This window comes from Brienomyrus brachyistius, chromosome 10 (assembly GCF_023856365.1).
Source record: "Brienomyrus brachyistius isolate T26 chromosome 10, BBRACH_0.4, whole genome shotgun sequence".
NCBI lineage: Eukaryota > Metazoa > Chordata > Actinopteri > Osteoglossiformes > Mormyridae > Brienomyrus > Brienomyrus brachyistius.
Window position 1 is genome coordinate 8,746,280 of NC_064542.1, and position 6,675 is coordinate 8,752,954.

Sequence of the window (6,675 nt, forward strand, 5' to 3'; positions counted from 1 at the left end):
GGGACCCATGCAATCAATTAAAATGTACTCAAACAGCTCCTCATGTCCAGTGATTTGTTACAGGGGAGAAGGTAGAATTGTTTGGTTGGGCTTCCCAACCAACTAGCAGGTATGGCATGACAGGTAATACTGCTTCACGTTAACATATATAGCAGGGAAATATAAATGCTTTAAAATCTGTGTGTGGGTGTTCCTGACCCCTAGGTGACTGGAATAAGGCTGGCCATTTGTTACCACCAACATATGACTCCTACAGTATATGACTTCAGAATCACAACTTGGACTTCCTTACGGGCAAATCAAAACATGCTTTCAAAGATGTGTCCGTTTACTGAATGGAGATTAATTCTTCCCTAGTAATAGAGGTTTCAGGAAAATTTTCAACTTTTTCCTTCATAAGAAATAATGGAGTCTGACATAAATGTATTGGACAAATTGATGTCTGCAAATTTATGGGCTTGAGCACAGGTAAGGATAGAGGTGGGGAAGACAGTGGGGTAATCAGACTCTAGGTCATCGCAACAGATTTCCAGTTTGGACATAACTTTGGGAAAGGGAACCACCTTCCCAATATCATTTCCAAAAATATACACACTTCCAGAGACAGGAAGTTGCAGTCGAACAGCTTCCTTTAAAAACCCCAAATAATCATCTATATTCAAATAAACTTTATGAAGTGGAACCTTCACAGTACCTGGTTCGACACCCTGGACTAAGACATCAGTACCGTAGTAGGTCGCATTTGAAAAAGGCTTGCTAGCAGAAAACGATTGAGCAACACCAGCGTCACGCAGGATAGTCACAGGGCTCTTCGCATCAGTATCACCAAGTGAGAAATCCAGGAAACACAAAAGGGTGAAAGGTGGATTTGACGTCTTGGGGCGGTCAATTAGTGTCTGGAGGCTATGTGAACCTTCTTAGCGGCAGCATAGGCATTCTTATGATGGAGTGCCGGACAAAGAGAGATAAGGTGACCAACAATAAAAGCATTCTCTGGTTTCCACAGGTTGGGGTTGATGGAGTAGCCTTCTCAAGAGGCAGCACGGATTTGGGATAAACTTTCCAAGGAAGCGCAGTCGGAGTAAACACGGTTCTGCGGGTCAACACAAACTCATCTGCAAGGGTACTGGCTTCCGCACGAAGGTTACTTTCAAATAAACCACCACTTGATCAGATACACCGTTTTTAAAGTCTTCTAACAACACCTGTTCCTTGAGATGACCAGAATCTGACACACCACTAGCCAAAAACACACCACTTGTCAAAAAGCATAGATTTCTCCTGAACAAATTCAACATCAGTTTAATTGATGGATTTACACAGCTCCCGGAAATTTTGTCAAATGTCCTTAAGATGGTAGGCTTCGCAACATCATGATCAAGGCTTTGTTCCAAATTCAGAGCCGAACAAACATCCTGAGCCTTCCCCACTAACTTGCACTGTAACAAAAGTGACCGAAGGTGTTTGGCTCAGTTCAAAGTCACAGCAGTACGCTCAGATGGGAGAGGCATCCACTTCATTCTCAAGAAACACAGGGCCTAGTCCAATGTGATGGTTGACGTCAAATCCCGAATTGCCAATTTCATGGAACATTGGTCAAACTACAGTAGAGGCTAGGTTGAGGAGCTTCATCCTGGACCTCAGCACTTTCGTGGGTGGACAGGTCAGAACAAGGGTCCATGACTGCTGAGATCATCTTGCACGGAAGAGGCACAGGTGACTGCTGACTTATGCTAAGCCTCTTTATCCACCTTGAGATTCAATGCCCTTAGCCTTAGTAGCTAAGCCTGATACTTCTGCCTCTTTACTTACATTTCCAGCTCCTGAAGCTGAATTGTAAGGAGGACATCCTCCCTGGGCGAGTGGGGACGACTAGGATCGAAGTGGAGCCCAAAATCCAGGTCACCTCTGTTGCAGCAGACATCCGGGTCGGGCTAGTTGCAACACCAGAGGAACCGTCTGCTTCAGGTAGGATCCCTTGCTGGATAAACTCATCCCGAAGGACCTTTTTAATGGTCCATTTGGAGCCTGCAGCAGAAAACACAATGTTAAAGAAGCCTGCTATGTCTAGCAGGTTGTCCTTGCGGCAGCGATGAAATTGCTCCTGTGTGGGGTAGAGAGTAAAGGCAACAAGATCGAACTGGGCCATCACACACACACACCACCCCCCCCACAAAAAAAATATGCTAGACAAACTCATGAAGAGCAAAAAAGGAACAGATGATGACAAAATTATGCTACAGTCCCCTGTCTAGGGTTAAGGCATGACGGAATTGAAAGGCAAGGGGAATGGGACAGTGGGACAAACAGTGTATGGAAATAAGGGAACACCAGTGGATACAAAGGGGTTCTTTTTATATTTTTATATAGTTTTATTTCATAACACAGTTCCACAAAACACTTAATGCAGTGAAAAAAGACCTTAGGAGTGACTATGGCTAAAAAAACAAACAAAACCCCAACTACCGAGCGTAACCCACAGTTAATCTCACCTATGTGCAAAAGTAGAAGAAACCAAAACACAAATACTCCACCTAACTCCCTAACCAAATAAACAGGATCCAAATGCGCAAGCAAAACAAAATGACAGTCACTCCCGACACACCGGTACTGTCACACAAACATGAAACGCATCCACACGAGCCAAAGCGACAGGTTCTGATGGGGTGAGCGGAAACATAAACCAAAATCCACGAGGAGAGATTGAAAACCAAAGAACAAAACCCAAGATGGCAAAAGTAGAAAAGGGTCAGGCGAGAATCGGAAAACCAGAAACTAACCAAATGTCATTCACAGTCAGTAACAAGTAAACAATCAATAACAATGATCAATAAGCGGAGCTAGTGAGGTGATTCGAGGGCGATCTTTTCAGATCTGTGACCCAGAAGAGATGAACTGGATAACGCATATGTGGAAGACGCGGGTGGTATTGTGGAGGCGGAGTGGATGAGCAGAGGACAGACGGAGGAAACGGAGGGGTAAACCTGGAAAACACAGCCATCATGCCCCATGCCACAGGAAAACTGCACATTACGTAACAAGACATTACGACTTACATCCCAGAAATATATATCGTGATCATTATCGATAATGACTAACATGAAAAAAATGATTGTGATAAAATACTCTGCCATATTGCTCAGCCCTAACGTGTATATAAAACTTCGGCCTACACCAAGGTCGGGGTCAATTCAGGAATTAACTCAACAGTTCCAATTCAAACAAGGAAATGGATTTGGAATGCAACTACAGGAAACTAAATTGGAATTGAATTTGAATTTCAGGAAGTAGAATTCAATTCAATGAAATTCTGACTCATTCCATTTATTGATGTTTCTGAGCATTTATTTGGGATTACATGTAATAACATGCATTTGAACTTTATTCGTGGTGCCTTACAAATACCAATTGATGTATGAAAAATAGTTCATGAAATATAACTTTACATTAACAACAGATAAATGCTGAGTGACACTGGCCATAAATGTCTGAATGTACTGTTAATACAGTATATTGTATGATTACCAGTTTAATGTGATAAATGCTACTATATGATACTATATTAGCTGTGTTCATTCATGTATTTCATTCACATATTTTCACTTTTTATTGCATCAAATAATCATCATTTCCTGAAATCTGGCATCACTAAGATTGCAAATCTCAGGCGTAAATATCTTGCCAGAAGTACTGAACACAGATTCCACAGTAGCAGATGAGGCAGGAATAGCTAGATACTGACATGCAAGTTGGCCCAAACAGGGGAACCGGTTCTGGTTCTCCTTCCAATACAAGAGAGGATCAGAATCTTCATTATGGCATGGTAGGCTTGGGTAACTTCGTACCTCCTCTGATACTGGCAACTAAGCCAGACATTTCTCAATCGAAGAATTTATGCTTGTAACCATTTTATTTCGCTTCATTGTTGCTGCAGCATGGCGAAGACCCCTGACACATGGAATAACGTAACTTGCAGTTACAGCTTTATCAACCTGACATTTATTTTGTTTCCTCAAAAGGTTCCAGAGTTTCACAGAGTTCTTTGATTAGCTTTATGTCATTTACTGTAAAATGAACAAGGGCTTGCAGCTCTGACAAAAACGTCTGAAGGTACCATGAGGAATCCACTCACCATTTTCAGCTGGCTTTTCTATTCGTGTTTGCAACTGGGAACTTTGCATGACATTCAAGAATTTCCACTGCTTCTTGTTTTTGTGGCAAAATGTTGTGAGCCTCTGCACTGTCGACCATCACAATATTAAAAGGTCCTGCTTGTTCTAGGGCATCACAGACTACAAACTGCACAGTATGGAACGAAAAGCATGGGCTCCTCATGTGAAAATAATCCAGTTCATCAGTTATACTGATCTCTACGAGGTCAGCTCCATCATCATCATCATCATCATCATCTGTGTCACTCTTATGAGTTTCCACTGATGGAAAGAGACAGATGCCTTCACTGTATTTGCAGCATTATTAGTTACAGTGACTTTGACTTTGATGGAAATATTCCATTTACCAATTGTATTTTCATACTTATATTTTCTGCAGTGTTTTCCCTTGAACGCCTCATAAGCCAGCATGACTGTATGAAGCTCATGGTCCAAAATGACCAGTTATACCCAAAGATGATCATGTGTCCCTATTAGACCAGATATCAACAGTCAGACATACAGTGCAACCAGAATGAACTCAGACCTCTTCACTTTTTCCACATTTTGTCACGTTACAGACTTATTTTTCAATAGATTTGAGTATAATTTGATTTTACAACATCTACACAAAATAGTCCATAGTGAAAATGTGTTTTCACACATTTTATTACATTTATAAAAAATGTAAACATTTAAACATAATACGTGCATAAGTATTCACACCCTTTGCTATGACCTTCAAAATTGAGCTCAGGTGCATCCAATTTCCACTGATCGTCCTTGAGATGCTTCTACAACTTGACTGAAGTCCACCTGTGGTAAATTCTGCAGATTGAACATGATTTGGAATGGCACACACTTGTCTATATAAGGTCTCAGAGTTGAAACCAAGCAGTGAAGTCTAGGGAATTGTCTGTAGACCTCCGAGACCGGATTGTGGCAAGGCACAAATCCGGGGAAGGACACAAAACAAATTCAGCAGCATTGAAGGTCTCGAAAAGGACTGTGCTCTCCATTATTCAGAAATGGAAGAGGTTTGGAACCACCAGAACCCTCCCTAGATCTGGCCACCCAACCACATTGAGTAATCGGGGAAGAAGAGGTGACCAAGAACCCAATGGTCACTGAGAAGGAGCCCCAATGTTCTTGTAGAATCTTGCAAAAATCTCTTTCTTCAACGGCTGACAGAGGATGCCTCCCATTAACAATGCAGTCTACAATGCTATCTGTAAACTCCAACTGATGATAATTGGTGGATGGCAATTTTGTAGTGAGGTCAAGCAAGTCATTCTGTCCAGACTGAATTGAGCTTTTCCTGGTGAGTGTATCACTGTCATTGAGAATGCAAGAATGATTCCTCTGGACCAAAAAAAGGGAACACAAAAGTTATGTCAACTGTGATTGATGTACAGGTAGCTCCAAAATTCACGAATAATATTGTAAGTACAATCGATTATTGAATTAAATTAAATAATGACAACTGGACACATTTCTGGGACTGAGCATTGTTGCATGACAAAGAAGAGAACGTGCAATAGAGGTGCCAGACATGTTCAGAGATATTACTTAGTGAAGTCTTCTTGCCTCATGTCCAGTTTTATACATTGTGCACAGATGGACATTAACAGAATCAGTTTTTATTATACACTGGTAAATAACATCTATTAGCAATGGATAAAATCCTATGTGTACGATTCGTTTGGAGAAGTGTTGTTCGTATGTAAATGTTTTTAAAGTGTTTGGCCCACAACCAGTACAAGTACTCACCTGAAGATGTTTAAAATTTGATGTAACTTGGTTGGATCCATGAACAGGTATACCACAATGCTTACAGATTGCTTTGTGGTTACCTGAAGTTGTTGGAGTTGGTGCACGAATACGACTCTTCATAAAGGTCATCCCAGAAATTTCAGATTCCTCAGCTAATTCTCGCTTAATAGAGATTCCAGATCCATGTGTTAATATTGCAATCCAGTGTTCATGCACAAATCAGATCCTGAAAGCATTACAAGATCATACACAAAAAGCAAGCTAAATTCAATCCAATTCTTTCCAATCATGCTAACAGGGAACTCTCCAATCTTGCACCTTCACCATGGGCCTGAATTTTACAGGGATTCCTCGGGTTCCGTTCCTATTACGTAACCTGAATTTTGGTTTTTCTGATCTCTTTACAATGTCTGATTTCATTTCCGTCATGATGGTTTTCCTCTGGCTGCCCAAGCCCCCCTTGGCATACTAGCATTACTGAAAAAAGTGGCCATGCTTGGTAAAAGCCAGGTATAAGCTGTAATTAAGGATCAAGACAAAGTCCGTCCATGAGTCCGTTATCCACATTAGCCTGTGTATGGTGGCTAAAGTCCATCAATAAGTCTGTTCTCCACACTGGCCTGTGTTGGGTGGCCATGAAGGCTGCACCTGGTGATCCAGCTCGTATGTCCCATTCACGATGTCACCCCTCCATGGGACTGAACCAGGACTCCAGCTCAGATTTGGACATGTGGGAAGGCAAAGATGGATG

The 6,675-nt window shown here is 41.6% G+C and overlaps 1 long non-coding RNA gene across 1 annotated transcript; it reads left to right on the forward strand.

The window, feature by feature from the left end:
* The first annotated feature begins 1,104 nt into the window (after window positions 1–1,104).
* LOC125750842 (uncharacterized) lies at window positions 1,105–1,889 on the forward strand. Its single transcript, XR_007400438.1, has 3 exons — window positions 1,105–1,123; window positions 1,608–1,716; window positions 1,821–1,889. It is a non-coding gene; the product is annotated as an uncharacterized LOC125750842 (long non-coding RNA).
* The last annotated feature ends 4,786 nt before the right edge of the window (window positions 1,890–6,675 follow it).